Raw genomic sequence first — 20962 nt, forward strand, 5'->3', positions numbered from 1 at the left:
GAAATATGCTTCAAAGTCTCTTCCAATTTGCATTAGGATTATTGTGAATCACAGTACCAAATCAACTATAAATATGTGGGGTCATTTATAGGTTGGGCAAATTATACACAACAGTAAACAAAGATAGAATCATTGAATATAGTTTCCTGAAATTGTCTTGTGTTACACTTGACAGTTACAGTCCGCCCTTCTTTCAACATTATAGAATATATATTGAGAAGTTATTAAACGATGCATATCCTCTTGCCCTATAAATATGAGATTCTCAGCAAAAACTATGCTATCTTCACAAAGTGCATGTTTTCAAAAATAGTTTTTGAAGATATTTTGTCTCTATACACAAAACGTGCTTTTCCCCTGCCAGCAGTATAGCAAATAAGTCACAGTGTCTTTGGACAGATGAGGTTACACTTGAAAAATATTGAGATAGATGAGAAACTTGCTTAGTATGAAATATATTTCAGTATCCTTAGTTGGAAAAAACCTGTCAAAATTTGCATGGCCATTCTTTATGGAACAAACAACATGTGATAAAAATTATGAAAGTTGAATAAAATCAAGAATTTAAGGAAGGCAAAAAATAACCTCATTTTTAAATTGAAAAACATAGTAATGTGCCCTGATTCACTGTATGGATTTTGAAACAGAGTAAGGAAAAATTGTAACAAAATTTCAGTTTGTTCACACAAACACACAAACAATTATTGCCTCCCACAAATGGACCGATAACAGAAAAATATGATTAGATATACAAAACTGCTCGCAATCATATAATGATAAAGATAGGGTTTGCAAAATCTTAGCCAACTTTAAGAGACAAATCAGGAAATAATAGAATGGTCTCCTTAATTGTCACAAATTATTTAATCAATTGACAAGTTCTCTAGAACCATCCTCTTCTTAGAAGCCAGAATACTATGATTCCATAAGTAAGACATATTAGCAAAATGGAACAGGAGTAGTATTACCATGGAGTCATATTAAGTCATTTAACAACTGTTGGAATTAGGGAAATATCACATATCACATTACTCTGTAGATTTCAAAGAGAAAATGCAAGATGTTCCATATAGGGAGTGAATAACATTTTTAAAGGCTCTTATGTGGGCAGAAGTAATTAAGAAACTTTTTCTAAATTAATTATACCAGTGAGTATTGGGCATTGTTGACGAACATTACATTACTTTTGTGTCTGTTTTTCCAGTTTTTTTTGCCCATTGACTTAAATCTCTGAGGTTGGTGCTGAATTCTTCAGCTCATAAAAATCCTCTACCACTTGACCAACAGGGCCACTCACAATTATGATGCTGTTAATTGGCCATGAGGGACTCATAGAGACTCTTGCCGGGCTTCCTTGAAACCTGATCCTCACATCTCAGCCTCCTGAATTGGAAGGATTGCAGGTGTCTAAGCCACCCGCATTAGGCTTTCTTTTTTCTGTTTTTCCTTGGTGTGTTGATAGATTTTTGTGTTTGTTTCTTTAGGACTTTCAGCCACACATATAGATGATGTATAGATGATGTATCTATGATTTTTCTCAAGGAAAATACTCTATAGTATTGAATTTTGAGGGGATTCATTCAGGAAACGAATTTCAGAAAAGAAGCTTTAGTTTATGAATTTGAAAGGAGATCCTCAATTATTAAATGCCTGAGATACTTGGATTACCATCAAGATGACCTGGCCTGGCTCACCTGAGGGTTCCATACCCAAAAATCATTTCCCATGTCCTATTCATTTTCTTCTGCATGGAGGTTGAGAAACTCCCAAACCACAAGTATAAACATATAATGTAGATTGCATTTTGTATTGATCCTTACAATTTGAAAGCAGTATGAGTTTCAGTCCTCCCTATAATCTTCATGAATGAGAAAATTAGTCATAGAATGGAAAGGTGAAATTCCCATTCCCATTAGTCCTCGTCAGTAAGCACATTCTTCACTATATAAATGGCAAATTCATCATTCACATATCATTAAAATATTTTTGACATGAAATAGAGAATTGAATTCAATTTTTCTAGTATGTATATTACCTTTTCTGGGATAATATACATGAAGCCCAAACGCAGCAACAGGCTTATATAAGTACAACATACTCTGATGTGTGGTTTTCAGCATTGATCTAAAAAGAAAATACTTGTACATATCAATGAATTTAGAGTGCGTTGTCTTACTCATTAGACAATGAAGGACAATATTGACAAGCAACACAAATTTCCTGATTACAAATGGAAAAAATGCTTACAAGAAATTCCAAGAAGTCCAATTTGCTGTTCATTGATGCTGTATTTGCCATCTTACTATTTCAATAAGAGAGACTTGTTGTTTGGGCATTCATTAACTCAAAAGTACAATTAATTTTGTGAGCCTAGATGGACAAGTTCATTATAGAAATTATAATTATTTGAATAATTTCCTATGTATTCTACTTGAGATGCAGTAACTTTTGCAGTTATATATCTTCTTCTGATTTTCCTATCTTCATCATATTAAATCCATTTCATATTTTATTTAAATAAGTGTAATTTGAAATCTATGTATTTATAGCTGGTTAAAATGAACTCTAAATGCATTTCATTAGTAGAGATCTTCAAGGATTTATTTCATCAAATATGTCGTTTTTGCAGTTGTGGGGCTTAAATTCTGGGCTTGTGCACTGCCCCTATTCACTTCAACTCAAGGCAAACACTGTATCACTTGATCCATAGCACCACTTCCGATTTTCTAGTGGGTAATTGGAGGTCAGACTCTCACAGATATTCCTGCCCAACCTGGCTTTGAACCTTGATCCTCAGTTCTCAGAGTCCTGAGTAGGTAGGATGACAGGCATGAGCCAACAGTGCCTGGCTGCTTCAAATAGTTTTATAAAAATGCTATGAGATAATTCAACTAGTTATATATGCAACATTTCATGAATGACTTTGAGAATGATGATACCAATCGCAATTGTATGTATTGATCAATTACCAGGAGAAGATACTTCAATTCACATTTCACTATTTATGAGATGAATGAACCTGAAATGATGATATGGGCATAAGCCTTTTTATCCAAAATAACAGTATCTTCCCAGGATTGAAATTGAGAATAAGAGAATGAGAAGATTCAGATAAGATAATTCTGATTTGACGTACTTTTGGTTGATGAAGTTTTTATTGGTCCTCGTGAGGCACACCAATCACAATGTTACTAGGTCAGAAAGCAATTCCATACTTCTTTGTAGTGAGAAAGATATACGGATATGTATAACAGAAAGTTGGTTGTTCATTTATCCTATTTCTTTACTTTCAATTTGAGAGCTAATAACATGTCATTGGAAAAGAGCATTTTCTTTACCTGTTGCCAGAGGATATGATTGTGCCCCATACAAAACTTGGGATAGGATGTCCCAACGATTTTGCAAAGGGAGAAATACATGCTTGGTTGTGGTGCTATATTAGAGTGGCACTGTTAACCTCTGTTATAGTTCTGCTTTCTTACATTTCATTCTAGAAATGATCCATAATTTACCTGCTTGCTTATATCTCAATCTAGCATATCTAAACTCGGAGGCTGGAAATGTAGCTCAGTAGAAGTGTGATTGACAGGCTTGCATGATGCTCTGAGTTCTATTCCTCAGCAACCCATGTAAAAAAAGAAGTCAGAAATGGCACTATGGCTCAAGTGGTTCAGCACTAGCTATGAGGTATCGAACAGAGGGAGAGCACCCAGTACCAGATTTGAGGACTGAAAACATATACCACCACCACAACAACAACAAAAACAAAATCAATGTTATCAGTATGTCTAAAATTTTAAACTTTATCAGGACAAATCCTATGTTCTTCTAAGTACCCCTGTCAATATGTAATAAGGTAAACTAGACCAGTTGAAATAATTTCTCAAAACAAAGATGGAAAGATGTGTACTTCCTTTCATTGTGACTGGCAGGTCAATGTCAGCATTCCTGTTTTGAGAACAAATTTCTTAGAGAAAATATAATTAAATCTTTCAAATTTAGACATCTTAAATGTTGTGATTTCTTCAGTGAAATGAAAAGCAATCATGTAGGACATATTAATCTCTAAATTTTTTTGTCCCTAGACACACTGAATTAAAATATATTGACGTCTCTAATTCACCGGTTACGGTAACTTATAGAAACTTATAGAAGCGTCTTTGGGTATATAGAGACTTCAAAATTGACATTATATTCATGTAATATTCAGTGGAAGTTGCTTTGTTGAAATATCTCATGCACATTAACAAAGTATGGGATATCACATTAATAAGGTGATATCACATTAATAAGGAGAGGGTAAAGTGGTAAGGTCAAATTTCCCTTACTGGTATTACTGAGGAGTTGAAGCACACAATAATGCTCTGGGAAGAACAAGAGGATGTATTTTGAGACAATTTTAACAAGACCAACATGGGAGTGAAGAATTAAAAGGCCATGATTTGTCTATAAATGGAAAAGCTGACAACATCCCAGTGTTACAAAGAACTTGGATACTTAGGTATTGATAAAAAGAGAGGATGCTAGGGGAGTGTTTGATGTCTCAGGAAGTTAATCAGTCTCACCAAAGCAGAGCTGGAACCCTGTCTGAAGTAGATAGAAATGATGGCCATCAGAAGGCTTCTCAGAAGCAATGATCAGGTTTTGTAAGTGTTTTGTGTGGGAGTTATCATAATTTCTTTGATCATGCAAATAGAGCTCTTGTAACAATCATGATCTTAAGACTTTCTGCCCAACTTTTGCTTCTCTCAATTGAGTCAAACTTGAGGACAGTATCCAACTACCTATATTGACTAAAATTCAGTACATTTGATCTCTAGGTGGGATTCTCCCTGTTACTGAACTACATGCAACTACATCCTTATCTTCATCCTTTCTAATAAGCCACTGGTGTTTCCTATTTCTTGCATTGTTTTCCAGTATTCTATGACTTTTGTTAACAACATTTTCAATGCAACTAATAGAGATAAATATCGATACCAGGTTTGAAAGAATTAAGCACATTGTCCGGATGAAGGATACTTCGATTGCTTTTCTTCATAGTTGCTGCCTAATGATAACGACAACTACAAATAGTGCACATTATTTGCACTGGGAAATTAGAACTTGTTATGACAGTGTGAATCATGAAGAAATAGACAAAAAATCACTGAAGTTGTAATCTAGACAATGACTTTCAAAGATTTATGAACATTTACAATTTGTGCTAAGAAAATTCGAGCAAATTGTGCATTCAAGCTTATTGACAGGTTAAATGATTTAATGAACCTTTGCTTTCATGGAAATGATAGAGTGAAAATGAGAGGGAACTAGCTGAATATGTCTGAAAATGGATTCTCTCCAATCACAGTTTTCTAAGGTAAATACCATGGCAATAGAAAATTTATGATCTTTCAAAAATCGATTAGTACATTTATTTCTCAGCAATTATATTGACTTTCAGTTTCTGGTCCATTAGTTTGTTCCTGAAAAATGTTATCCATATTTGTTCTACTAACCACATCCAAAATTCTGTTTTCCAGACATGAAACTTACAGAAAAATTTAGAAATTGAAACCAAAATGTGTTTCTTTATTTGTATTGGTGGCTGTCTGGAAGCACAGAAATAATCAATCTCATTATATTGTCACCTATTTGCATTTTAATATGTCAGGTGATAGGTTTTTCCTTTCATTGATTCCTTAAGGCTCCTATAAACTCTACATATCTCTTTGTGTCTAAGATTTCATGTAAGTATTAGTGTTGACCTAATCTCAATAATTGTAATTATGTTCAAATGTTTCTGCAAATTTGGACCGAATATTTTATAGAATTCAGCAGGAAAAATACCACTGTCTTAATATGCACATAATCATAAACAACCTGATTTCAAAATGGCCATATCTGGTTATTATATTCTGAATTTACAGGTCTAACTTATATTCTAATTATGATTTACAACATTCTTTCACAAGTTATATCTACTTAAATTTTACTTATCAACCAGTATAAGTAGCAGCCTGAATGTTTACAGTGTATTATTCCTTCATGTGCAGTATAGGCTAGAAATGAATTGCATTTAAAAAAAACATATGCATAACACTGGTATGTATGAGCAATGAAATGCTATATGGGAAAAAAAACAAGTATTAATGATGTCCCTCATTTGTAAAATTGATTAATTGGAAATCGATTGGGAAGTGTGCTTATGGCACATCAGTACTTCCAAAATTTCAGGGAATAGAGTTCTTAGCATTTATCCTAATTGTATATTAGAAGATTGTAATCTGTCTTTGACACAGGATAGAAAGATCAAAAACATAATTCTAAAATTATAGTGAAGAAGCATTTTTAAAAACCTATCATTACACTGATCTTAAACTGATGTCAAATATTTATGGTTCCCATTGCTTCATATTTCGTGTATTTTCCTTGTTGGCAATTACCAATTCATTCTTCATCCTTTCGTTACTATGGATGGAAATCTCAAAATATTTGTCATGATAACTCTCATCTGAAATTAAGCATAACAAAGACTATTTGAGGGGAGCGTTTCAACTATTAAATGTCTTTCGATTCAAACTCATGCCTGTTTTTACACTGCAGAATTCATTTTCTCCCAAACTACTATCAAGCAGTCAAACAATATTTGTGTCCTTTTAATCAATTGGTTTTGAATCAAATATATTTAAATGAAATTTTATGTCTTCAATCTTAGTCACCCTACATACAGGAAAGAAATGATATAAAATACATGAAAATGTGTCAAATGAATGATCTTACAATCTTCAAGAAAATTGCATGATGGGTGTATTTGGGCAGGTAGTAATTTTATATGCACTAACTATGCCTAAGAAGGACCTACTGAATATGTTCCTTGAGGCAAGTTTCAACCCTTCAAGTGTAACTCACATAGTAAGTTATAAAATCATGTTCCTGTCTCCTCTGTTAAGATTTATGTGATTGTTCCTTTCTAGTAAATGATCAATAAAATCTGACCTTTGTGTACAACCGTCTGATAACGCTGTACATGGTAGGAATAGTTTTATCATATAGTAATTTTTTCATTGAAGTTTTTTTGCTGCCTTAAGTACTCAAATGAGAATATAGTGAAAATTTGAGCAGGATATAAGAGTCGATATATGGACTATGTCATTGGACATTAGCAAGTGATACTTCCTAAATGCTAAATCAAACACATTGTGCTAAAGAATTATCACCTTTTTTCTTATGTGAAGGCTGGAATTGCATTGATTCAGATGGGAAAGTGAAGAACAATTAAACTGAAATAAAATTTTAATGTTTACCTCATGTTAATTGATATCTATAATGACTTATTAGTGCCAGAAAAAATTTCTTGTCAAATACATTCTGGTTTGAAAAGTGAGGAGAAAAATCATGAAATTAGAGATCTGGAGGAAGATGGTGGATGATCAGCTGGGGATTAACAAGCTCTAGCATTGAAAGCAGGTTTAGGTTTCTGGTGAAAAGTCCAAGTATAGAGAGTAACACCAAGTGTACCATCATAGTACACAGACTTTGTCAAGAAATGAAATATCCAGATTTTAGTACTTGCAGTGTGGTGTTGGTGGTAGCTCCTAACACTGCCAACATATCAACTCAGAGAGCCCAGGAAAAAAGGCGCCAGAAGTGGTATAGGAGTGGATTCTCCTCACTGGCATAAAGAACGAACAAGAAGTGAAAATCTTCAACGTACTGACCACAGGCAGTAGCTGGTTAAGGACAACTCTGAAACCAAAAGAAAGATGTGTGTACCCCCACAACTTCCTAACTCCTCACGGAGCAATGGTGGGAAAATAGACCTACATCCATCAATGGAGAAGATCTCAATCTTTGATACTGACAAAGACCTGACCGGAGGAGTCAGCACATAACTCAGCTTTTGGAAGAAGACAATAGGAGCCATTCAAAAGGTCAAAGTAACTTCAATTACATGGCTCAGCTTGCCCCAAGCAGAGAGAGATTATCCCATGCAACAGTGACTTTCTTTACTGGGTAAACAAAGTCAGAGGTGCCACTCTGCCCTGCAGCATAGGCAACAGACTCAGTGGTTGAAGGCATAAAAGAAAGGTAATGGACAATCAGGAAACAAAATTGGGAATGGCTCCAACCTTAGGGAAAAGCTACTGATTGTTGAAAGGTCTGAACCCTAACCACAACGTAACCTCACCAGAGCAACTTCAAGATAGAGGAAACAGACATCTCCCTCTATTGTGATGATCAAAGCAGATTTACCTTCCATTAAACTACTATCGAAGGAGGGTCATGAAATAGGAACTTGTCATCTTTTTTTTTTAATTTAATTTTATTTTATTTGTGAACATACGGTACAGAGGAGTTACAATTACATGGGCAGGATAATGCGTACATTTCTTACCAAGCATTGCAGCCTCCTCCTTTGTTTACCCTTCACATCCCTCCCAGCCTCCCCCCTCCCCCCAATCCCAATCCTTCTCCTTCACCCCCTCCCCCCCCCCCACACCGACGTTGTAAAGCTCATTTTGGACATGAAAACTTGTACTGCTCATTGTTGCAACAGGTCCACCTGTATCCTTAAACAACTGGTGAAAATAGTCTTCTTATGATGCAATATTGTCTCTTAAAATTCAAAGTAAAGAAATAGAGAAATGAATGGCAAACAAATATATACCCATATATTTTGCTCACTACAAACAAAGATTTGGATTGCTTTCTGAACTGGTGAACCTGTGATTGGTGGCAAATATCTAGTAAAGTTTTCACTAGGACCAATAAGAAATGTAACCACCCAAATTATTTTACATCAGAATTATCTTATCTGAATGTTCTTTTCATTCTCTTATAATCAATTTAAATCAGGGAAGCCATAGTTAAATGTTGGTCCAATCTTTTTATAACCATTTTCATGATTTCAGGATTCCCTCATCATATCAATTATGATAGTGTAAATGGTAGTATCTTCAATTGGTTAATTGATAAATGTACAGAGTTATGGGTAAGTTACCACGTCTTCCTTCTGAAATTCATTAATGAATAATATAGGCATGACTGTCATTTAAATTTACTCCACGCATTAGTATAAAATATTTGAGGAGATTCTTGAGATGATTTACAATTTGCACTTTACAAATATACATGGTAATAAAATGTATTTAGAGCTTTTTAGCAGCATTACATACATGGATTTCAAATATCACATTCCTTTATAAAATATAAATACACATTGGATATGGTATAGATTGGAAATTCAAAATTAGATGTGTAACTACAAAAGTTATGCTATCTCTCAGTGAGTATGTATGAGATTGTGTAAAGAATTTTAATTGCTAGAATGAAACATTAAGTCTCTCTGACATGGTAAGATAGCAAATAAAGAATAAAGTGAACAGTAATTGGGTTTTCTTGGAATTCTTTGTAAGCATTTATTTAATTTGGATTCAGGTAATTTGTCTTGCTTGCCAATGAGACCTCTTCCTTTTTATAAGTGAGACAATAGATTCTAGATGTACAAATAATGTTAAGAAGTTTCTTCTCTAATCAATCTAAAAAAAATACAAGCTGATTCAACATAAGACCAGGGTGAATTTATGTGAGCCTCTCAGCATGGTCAGGCCTCATATATTCTTCCTGTGAAAAGGTAGTAAGCATACTAAGTAATTGTATTAAAATGTCTGCTGTATGTCAAACATATTACAATATTAAATGAAGGATGAATTGGCAGTTTATATAGTGAAGAAATTGTTGAGGAGGAGTAATAGTAATAGATGAACTGACCCTTACATTTGATAACAATTTGCTCTTTTACTATAGCTAGGACTAAAACTCACCCTGTATATAAACTGAACAGATCAATTTAGAATTTGATCAACAGAGAACATTTATTCTTGGGGTTAGGGAGTTTCTCATTCTCTGTTATGCAGAGGAAAAGGAACATGTCATGGGGAACAATTTTTGGGGTAGAAAACCACACTTGAGCCAGGACAGGTGATAATATTAATTCTAGCATCTCACGGTTTGACCTATAAGGATCTAATTATAGATTAATGAAGTGAAGGATTTTTTCAGATTCATTTCTGGAATTAATTCCCTCAAAATCAAATACTATCAAGAGCATTATCTTTAAGGAAAGCCATGGTTACTGGTATCCCTGCAGGGTGCATGAATGTTGGGAACAGACAAGCTCAAAAATCATCAGCGCACTTTGGATAACATAGAAAAAAGCCTGATACAGGTTGCTTAGGGACCTGAAGGAGGCTGCGATCCGAGGATCAGATCTCATCACACTCTCATCACCAATTAACCATCTCAAAACTGGAAGTGGCTTTGTAGATCAAGTGGTAGAGCATTAGAGATCTGAAGAACTCAGGGACGATGCCCAAGCCCAAGGTTCAAGCCCAATGACCAACAAGACGAAAACCAAAGACAGGAATGTAATGCAATATTCATCAACAATGTAAATGCTCACTGGTATTTCCAAAAATCTCTGTATTTTTTTCCTTCCACATAAGAGCCAGTTAGATTTTATTCAGTCCCTACTCGTAATATCATGTATTTTCTCTCTGAATTTCAGAGATTAATGTTTGATGGGGCAGTGATATTTCCTTACTTCATTGGTTATTAGAACACTTAATGTGACCCAATGGGATTACTAATTCTGTTCCCTTATGCTAATATTTCTTACTTATGGAATCATAATTTCTCTGGCATCTTAAAACTAGATGATACTAAAGAACCTGTAAATTCATGAGAGTATCTGTGAGAGTGAAGGAGACCATGTTATTTGTTCACTGGTCTCATCGAGATTTATCTTACCCTAGCTTGCCCATATATAAATGAACTGATTTTGTGTTTGTGATCAGATATTTCTGTTACCTGTCCATTTTTAGATGCAAATTTTGTGTTTGTGTGTGTACAAACTGAAATGGTGTACATTTTTTCCTACTCTGTTTCAACACCTATAAGTGGATGCTGGGCACATTACTATGTTTTTTTGGAATTGAACAGTGAGGATATTTTTCCTCCGTTCAATTCTTGATTTTACTCAATCATGATAAAAATTAATCTCAGGTTTTCATGGATTTTTTAATGTGTCTTCTTTGTCAATGAGTATTGAATCCTTGATTGGTCTATTGGCATTCAAGCCTCCTACCCTGAGCTTGATCCAAGTGATATATTCCAAATGTTGGTATATCTCCGGCATAGAATTCTCACAACCATACATATTTGAGAAAGCAGTATTAATGTAGGAATGTTAACCTAAGTTAATGGAAATTTTCTATGCTCATTTCAAATTCCAATATTTCAGTGTTCCTACTGAGAGATGACAAGCATATGTGTCTTAAACGTTAATTACTTTCCAGAACTTCTGAATATATTTACCTGATACCACTTCACAATGTAATTGTGACTTCACAATAGCATTTCTTTTGCCACACATAAGAATGGAAAAGCCATTTATTTATTTGAGCCAGGGAATATTTCTTGTAATTGTAACTGAAGTTATTTGCATGGCATCCCTTCATATAAAGCATGTATCCTTTGGTAGGATCCCAAAAAACAATCACTCATTGTGGTTTGTTTTTATGCATACATTCACAAACAATGAAATGGAGTGTTGATTTAAGTTCATTGCAATAACATTATATAGTAAAACCACTATGGATTTTCTCTTCTGTACACGTGAAGTATTTCTTCATTTTTTCCTGGATGAATTACAAAAGACCTAGTTCAGAAACTGTGCCAAGGCATGGCTGAGCCTGAATGGGTGACAGTAGAGTAAATTTTGAAGAACTGAAAAATAATCGCTGAAGTAATAGATTGACTAGGGTCACAATTCAAATGTTCAGTGAAGTTGACACAGAGAGTGTCCAAGGGTAATTACTGAGGTTTGTATACAACTATCAAGTTTCAATAGAAATCGAAGTTGAAGTAAGCATGATTTTTTAAAATAACTGATGATGTGCTCTCATTTGTTTTTGAATATCTCTCGAAGTCTAGTGAAGTTCTTGTTCATATGCAGAATACAGAAATACATATTCTAGTGTTTTCCACAGAAAGTACAATAATATTTTTTTCTATTTCTTTGCAGGAATCATTCTATGTTCAAACCATGAGTTCAAACAATTTCTCATTGTTGCAGCTACATATTACATGTATTAATATATTGTTCATGCTCACTCAACCAAATGAATTTATTTTAGTTTCTACTACCTATTCAATCCCTATTCGCTCTTACCTGGAATCCAGAAGCAAAGCTGGGTGTTTATGTCCTTATTAGAATTCACCATGTCACTATCGACATAGACATGGTAAGGTTGGAATATAGAAATTTCAACAATAAAATCGAAACCCACATTTGTTTCCCAATAAAGAACAAATCATACTTCTTTATTCACTGTCCTTAAGTTTGCCTGTGAATATCATCTTCATTTCATATATTGATATAAATCCAGAGGCTAATAAATACATAACAAATGATATTAGACCTCTCATACAAATTTATACCAATTATGTATTCCCATATAGAATGGCCATTAAAATTTCAAAGGAATTTTCAACCAACATTGCAAGGTCAGTGTTATGTACAGAGTGATTATAATTATGTATGTAAGGCAGTGAAACTTTTTCTTTTCACATATTACTTTGTCCCTCATTTTCCTTATACTTTATTCTGCTTCAAATCTCCCCACTCTGCCCCTGATGTAAAGGCCATTTCCAACATGTTGTCTTGTGAGGAATTTTGTGACATTGTTTCACTCCTTGCTCTCTATTTCTAAATTTTTTGATTCCTCTTCTTTGCCCTCTTTAGAGTAAAGTTTATACAATCCACAGGCTACCAAAATCAAATATAGTGACAAGAATGGAGAAATCCTATGGAAAATAAAGGAAAAAAGCAAGAAAAAAGAAATAGTTTTTCATAGTATTTTTTTTAAAACACCAACCGCGATAAACCTCATGTTTGTTGGAGTTCATTTTTCTTACCCTAATTTTCTTGTTCATATATACGTTGCAATTAAGCTCTTGCAATCCTCTTTGGATGAAACTGGACAAATACCAATTAAGACAAAAAGTGAATGTAGGGCACCTGTATTTTAAATGTCACGTCTAAAGCAAAAATTATGACTCTTCATTAGGTAATTTTAAATAGAAGCAGGGTAAATGCAGTAAAATGAAAAATCAATATTTAATAAATAGTGTTGTAATACTCATTAAATGCTTAAAAAAGCTTAAAATTAGATTGTACATTACCCCGTGTCAAAACACTTTCCTAATCGATCAGACCTGGAGGTTAAAGAAAATACTCAGAATAGAAGCAGTAGAGAAATACTAGGTATCGAAGAACAGGTTGAAACTTTGTCATTACAGATGCACAAATGCATCAAGTCAAAGAAACGTTAGACCCACTATATACTGTTAACTTGCACAGATTCTCTAAAGCAAAGGACATAACTAAGTAGGAAGGTGAAAAGCCGTAAGAGTGGGAGAATATCTTCACTAGCCAAGAAAGAGAAAAGGGTCTTAGAGATAAAATATAAACAAAATTCAACTAGTGAAAGACCCCCACAAAAAAAACCTGAGCAATAACCCCACTCTATGAAAAGAAGTCTAAGTATTTAAAGAGAGACTTCACTGATGGCTAATTGAGAATGGCCAAAGGACATAGAAAGAAATGGTCAATGTCTCTGAAAATTAAATCAAGCCAAAGTCAATACTGAAATTCCACTACATTCCATTAGAATGGCAAAGTTATGTTCATTCTATAGAGAAAACGAGAACCACCCCAGATGCCTGAGAGCAGATTAATGGATCAGAAAATGTGGGGTATAAACATAACGGAATTCTATTTTCCATTAGAAATAATGACATAGTGTCAGTTGTAAGGAAATGTAAAGTCTTAAATATATAACATGAATAAAAGGGGGCCAGACCCAAACAAACATAGGCTATATGGTTTCTAATTTCTAAAAACTGGTATGTGTCCATTTTAGTCCTAGAATTGTATCACAATAGCTTAATAGTAATATACATATTACCATATAATATTAGGCTAAACAAAATAAACTCTGCAGTACAAAATCACTTGGTTTCTCCTTCTTGATTTTTAAAAATGTATTATGTGAGGGTTTTTCTGTTCACTTGCCTTTTTCCTTTATTTTCCTAGGTTTTGTGCAATGTTGTCAGTGTATTTGATTTTGGTATACACTGTATTTCGTGTAAGTTAATGAGAATTAGGCACGGGAAGGGCAACAACCAAATCTGATACAAAGGATAAAGGGCGAACCATACAAGAATAATACCAACAACATGCAGGGAATAAACATTACACCCGGTGGGAGAGGATAGATATTTTAGGGAAAAAACAGTAAAAGTGAAAAATGGGTAAAAACCTATGGCGATACAAGTATTCATTACTTACGTATGTAATTCAAATCCCTCTCTACATCACCTTGACAAGATTCCATTAGAAAGAAGAGTATTGATACATAACTTTACAACTTTGATAGGGTGGGGACGGGGAAGTAGGGGTGGGGGGCAGATGGGAAGGGATGGGAAGGGGAAACAACTGAGTAAACAAGATGTATTCATTATCTTGCTCGTGTAATTGTAACCCCTCTGTACGGTATTATCACAATAAAAATTAAAAAAAAAAAACTGCCTGGTCAACAGTTAGGCCAAAGATTTAAAGTGAAACTTCACTGAAGGGGAAATTAGAAAGGCCAATATGCACAACTTCTCTAGCCATAAAAGACATGCAAATCAAAACAACATTGATATCCACCTCAGCCAGTTAGAATGACTATAATAAAAAAATATAACAACAGATACTGGAGGGGATATATAAAAAAGGTTACCCTACTACACTATTGTTGGGAATGTAAACTTGTTCAACCACTTTGGAAAGTAGTATGGAATTTCCTGAAAAGAATGAACATAGAACTCCCCTATGACCAATCAATCCCACTTTTGGGAATTTATCCAAATGATCACGAATAAGACCATACAATACCTACCACACAGCTGTTTATCATAGAATTATTTACCATAGCTAATATGTGGAACCAAGCCAGGTGCCACTCAGTAAATGAATGGATCAAGAAAATATGGCATATAAATGTGTGTATATGAATATATATATATATATAAATATATATATATATATGAATTCTATGACTCATCAGAAAGAATGACCACCCCATGTTTTAGAAAATGGAAAGAATTGGAAAAAATTATATTAAGTGAAGTAAGTTAGGCCCAAAGACACATAGGTCCCATTTCCTTTATTTGGAATAACTAGTATAAATTTAGGACAACCCGAAGATAGGGACACGTTTGTTTGTTTGTTCCATGTTATTGCTTTTAATGTATTTAAAATGTAGTATTTTTTGTTGTTTCTTTGGTATGTCCCCACCCCCACCCCCACACACGTTATAACCCCTGTTTCACTGTATTTGATTCCAGTGTCTTGCCTGTTGTATATAAAATTTTCTAATTTGGGGAGAGGAAGGGAAAAAAACAAAATGCTTAAATTGGTATACAGGTTGACCCAATGTAACAAGGAGATGTCCAAGACTCTATGTTGAAAATGAACTTTACAACTTCGGTGGTGGGAATAGTTGGGAAGGTGGGGAAGGAAGCAATTTTAGGGGAAAAACAAACAAGGAGGCAATAATGCTCGATAAAAATGTACTAATTACCTTACTCATGTAACTGTCACTCCTTTGTACAGTATTTTTACAATAAAAAGATATATAAAAATGAATTCATTCTAATGATAAACACAATACTTTTGATGTACACTGTCGTTATTTGCATTTAGATTTTGTTCAGAGATTGTAAATATTTCAGCATGCATATTTTGGTCATTTTTATTTCATACCCAGAAGAAAATCTTGGATCATTTAGACAACATATAAATGGGTGGTTGTTTCTTAATGAATTTGTTTTTTTTAAGATTTCTTTATTTTAAAAATACTGTACAGGGGGGTAAAAGTTACATGAGCAAGGTAATGAATACATTTCCTATCAAGCATTGTTCCCACCTCGTTTGTGTTTCCCCTATCATTCCTTCCCTCCCACGTCCATAAGTAAACCCTTCCCTCCAGCCTAAATTGTAACAGTCTTGTACATTCATTCATACAATGGGCCAACTTGTATCCCTCTTTAAACATTTTCTTTTTATTCCCCTTCCCCTCCACAAATACAGTGAAAACATTGGTTATAATATAGGGGAGGAACATAAAAACCAACAACAAATCACATGGTACATTATAAATGTGTTAGAAAACAAACAAACATTTGTGTTCCTATTTTGGGGTTCATTTCACTTAACAACATTTTATCTTGTCAAATGTACATAGCTTTTGAACTTTTTGCTTGTCCAAGACATATACTAGTTATTGCTAATAAGGGAAACCATGGGACCTAAGTTTCTTTGGGCCTGGCTTCACTTAATATAATTTTTCCCATTCCTTTCCATTTCTTAACAAATACTTTCTGATTGAGGCATAGAATTCCATTGTGTGTGTGTGTGTGTGTGTGTGTGTGTGTGTGTGTGTGTGTATCACATTTTCCTGATCAATTCATATACTGAGGGAGATCTGTGTTGGTTTCATTCTTGTTTTTTTCATTTTGGTCTGGTCATGGGGCCTGAACTCTGGGCCTGGGAGCTGTCCCTCAGCTCTTCAGCTCAAGGCTAGCACTCTACCACTTGAGCCACAGTGCCACTTCCGGCTTTTTCCTTTTTTTTTTGCTTATGTGGTGCTGAGGAATCGAACCCAGCGCCTCTTTCTTGCAAGGTCAGCGCCCTATCACTGAGCCACCTTCCCAGCCCGGTTTCATTTCTTATCTATGGTAAACAAAGTTGTTCTGGCATGATTAGTATGGTCTTGTTTGTGATCATTTGCTGGGTTATAGGGCAGCTCTATGTAGAGTCTTTTTAGGATGCTCCATACTGCTTTCAAAAGTGGTTGAACAAGTTTACACTCCCACCTACCATATAGTAGGGTTTCCTTTTGCCACAACCTTTCCAGCATTTGTTGTTATTAGAGTCTTGATTATAGCCATTCAAACTGGGATGAGGTGGAATCTCAATGTTGTTTTGTTTGAATTTCTTTTATGGCTATAGAGGTTGAACATGTCTTCATGTGTCTACTGGTCATTCTTATTTCCTCTTCCGAGAAGTTTCTCTCGTGTCTTTAACCCACTTATTTATGATGCAGTTTTCTCTTTGAGGATTTGTGAATTTGTTATTGAGGAGATTTAATTTTGTGAGCTCTGTCACCCTTGCATGTTAGAGTTAGGTTTAGAGTCCAATAGATTGTCTCCCAAATGGTGGGTTTTGTACGCGTATTTATCTTGCTACCTCTGACTATTGCCATGCAAAAGTTCTCCAGTTGAATGCAATCCCTTACATTCAGCCCTCCTTTGATTCATTGTGACTGGATTGTAATGTATTAAATTTTGACCTGAGTATACAGGTCCATCTGTCATCCCTTAATGTATACTAAAATATTTCATGATACATAAACCTACTTTGAGGCCTTTGTTTCATTTAGACTTGGTTCCAGCTTAAGTTGAAATATAAAGATCTACTTTAAATTATTCATGCATGTATAGCTATTTTTACCTGCACCATATTAAGAAGAGTTTCCCTTACCTCTTTCTGATGATTTTTGCACCTTTATCAAAAATTAGGTGACCATAAATCTCTGGGATGAGTTCTGTGTCTTCAATGCTATTCCATTGGTCTTTAGGGCTGTTTATGTGCCAGTTCTAATTTTATATATGTATGTATGTATATCTCTGTATACACACATCTGTGTATATATGTGCATATATTTGCATAAATTTGTATATGTATGTTGTGTGTGTGAGTTTGTGTGTATTTTGAGGTTTTTCTGGGTGTTTAATAGAATTTGCAGTGGAGTATTGATATTCTTCCTATGAATTTCCTGCTAAGCGTTGCTTTCTGGTTCTTCCATATTTTGTCTTACTTTTTGATTACTTCTTCTCTCCCATTAAAATATGTTTTAGGGATGTTGATCAGTACTGCTTTGAATTTGGACATAGTAACTTTTGAGAATTTCCCAAATTGCTCAATGTCAGTAATTCAAATACAGGAGCATGTGTGTTTTTCTCATGTTATTAAATGTTTGAATTTCTATTTTCAGATGATTAATGTGTACCTCATAGAGGTCCTTCACTTCCGTGCTTACTTGACGTTCTAGGTATTTTCTTTTGGAGGCTAGCACAAAAGAAGTTGTTTTGTGGTTTAAGCTTCATTCTTCTTGTTTTGGGCATACAGAAATGATTTATTTGAGTTCATTTCAATTTATCTGACTTTTTCTGCTTGACTCAGACATATACTAGATATTGCAAATAAGGGAAACCATGGGACCTATGTTTCTTTGGGCCTTGCTTACTTCACTTAATATAATTTTTTCCAAGCCATTCCATTTCCTAACAAATGGGGCAATATCATCTTTCTGATGGAGGCATAGAATTCCATTGTGTTAAGATATGTATTCTAACACATTTATAAAATTATTTCTTTGTTGCTTTGTATATCCCTCTCCCACAGCATTGCACTATAATAAAAGAGTGGTGTTTTTATTGTTGTTATTATTTTGTTTTCTTTTTTCTTCTTTTTAGGATGCTTTCATTTCCAAACCACAATGTATACTTCTTCTTTCATGATGTTTGTACCATTATTTAAAATTACAATCTACTTGACAAGAATTTTTCGGTGGATTAAGACATTCTTAATATCAACAAATATGAGGTAAACATTATATGTCACTTTAGTTTCACTTTTCCCTTTTCGGCCTAAACTAATAGATTTCCACGCTTAATAGAACAAAGATGATCATTATTTTCACACTTTTTTTGACTTAGCACTTAGGGAATGATTCAGTTTAATGCCAAGTGGTATATTGTGTATAACAATCTTACATCCTGATCATATTTTATGTACCTTTGAGTAAAAGCTGTTTTCCTTTGAAAATTCAAAAAGAGCAAAAAATTCACAATGCAATAGATGTCACATATGATAAAGCTACCTCTACCACATACAGAGTAAATGGGCATTTAAATGTAATAATCATTTTGTTTATATTTGCTAGTGGTATTTTTTATCCTTTATTTCAAAAAATATTTTCTTGAAAAGATACTGTGCAGAGGAGATTACATTTATGTTAGTAATGAGTACATTTATTTTGGAGCATTGTTACCCCCTACTTTGTTTTCTACTACTATACTTTTCCTCCTGCATGTCCACTACTCCTCCTCCTCGCCAAAGCAGTAAAGTTCATATTCAACATAGTTTCCTCTGAGTATCATTATTCAAATGGATCATCCTGTGTTCTTGTTTCATTGTTTTGTCATCGTCCTTCCATCCCAAATTAGACAAATTTATATACAAAAGATATTAATGTATTTGTGAAAATAAAACTAATTCTACACAGTTCTATATCTTTCCCTACTATCACTACATACTGTGACGGTTAATACTTTACAAAATATTCATGCTTCACATGAATAATGATTAAACATAGGGGCCTCATTATGCATGACACATCTTTTGTTATTATGTTAAAGACTTTGGATCATATCACTTCAAAATTTGTTTGAATATTGACACAATTCTGGATGAATTCATCTTAGTATTCTCATCCAAGAACAAAGATCGCTTCACACTGTGATGTGCAAGAGCTTAGGAAATAAGCAAATGAGTAGAATAGTCACATAAAATCATGAATAAAGTACTTCCAAAATTAATAAACTTGTATTGTATTTCTTCATCACATCCTGATTTTTGAAAGTCTGTAATTCCTGATAATACACTCGGTTTTATCAATGTGATCTATTTCCAAAAGTTTTATAAAACTGTGTGCAGGATTGTGTGTTCACCATGATACTAGTGTGAAAAGTTAGACCTAAACCATAGAACTTATGCAATGATTACTGTGAAAATAATATTGTATGACAAATAAAAATGGGGGATTCTGTATAACAGCAATACTCACAAGACAATATGTTGTTACGATCTGTACTCTATTAAGGGTTAATGGGAAAGAGAGAGAAAAATGACAAAAAGGGGTAACAATTTCAACAAGGATTGGACTCATTACTTGTGGAACTATACCCCAACTTAAGTCTCTATGACAATAAAATTTAAATGAGAAAAAAAGTCGATGTAAATAATAGAGTAGGTGGAAACACTAGTGCTACATATCACATATTCACACTTTGATACAGATGATTATAACAATATATATCATTTCTTTGAATTCTAATTTTGCAATTAGCTTCTTTTTGCATACAAAATGAACAGAGGAGAAAAGAATTTTAGGCTAATTAGACAACTGTTAGTTTTAGATTTCTTGTATCTATAACAATCTCTATGAATATCCTTTTCAGTTATTTCCAGATTACAGAAGTTATGGTAAGGTATTTTTCACAGAAAATATATAAATATAGTTTTGTTAACAGTGAACAGTATTCTTTCATTTACTATTACTTTTTAGTACCAAATTAACCATTACAAAATTTGATGTTCTACAGAAATTTCATATGAATATGTATGCTCCACTCACAATGCACACTGAAAATGGAAAGAGAACTTTCAACACAAGTTTTAAACATGAATAAACACTGCCATAATTTTGACTGAATCATCCTATCACAGGTGATCACTGAGTAAATGGTGAAAGTTGTATGATAGCTTTAGATTGCAGTAATAACTCATAGTAAAATACGAGCCACAAATGGAGAGGACACATCAAATATTTTAATAAGGTTTGTCTATTGAATCCAGCTATATATATATATATATATGTATATATATATATATATTTATTTATTTATAATATGTGGTGAAATTCATACATTTTAGAAAAACGTTTCAGCTCAATACAACTATGGGCAAGTTGAACTTCCACCCACAAACACCACCCAAAAAAAAAAAGTATATAAAGCAAAGTTC

The sequence above is a fragment of the Dipodomys merriami genome, unplaced genomic scaffold (genome assembly GCF_024711535.1).
Source record: "Dipodomys merriami isolate MVZ:Mamm:240054 unplaced genomic scaffold, mDipMer1.0.p SCAF_18, whole genome shotgun sequence".
Lineage (NCBI taxonomy): Eukaryota > Metazoa > Chordata > Mammalia > Rodentia > Heteromyidae > Dipodomys > Dipodomys merriami.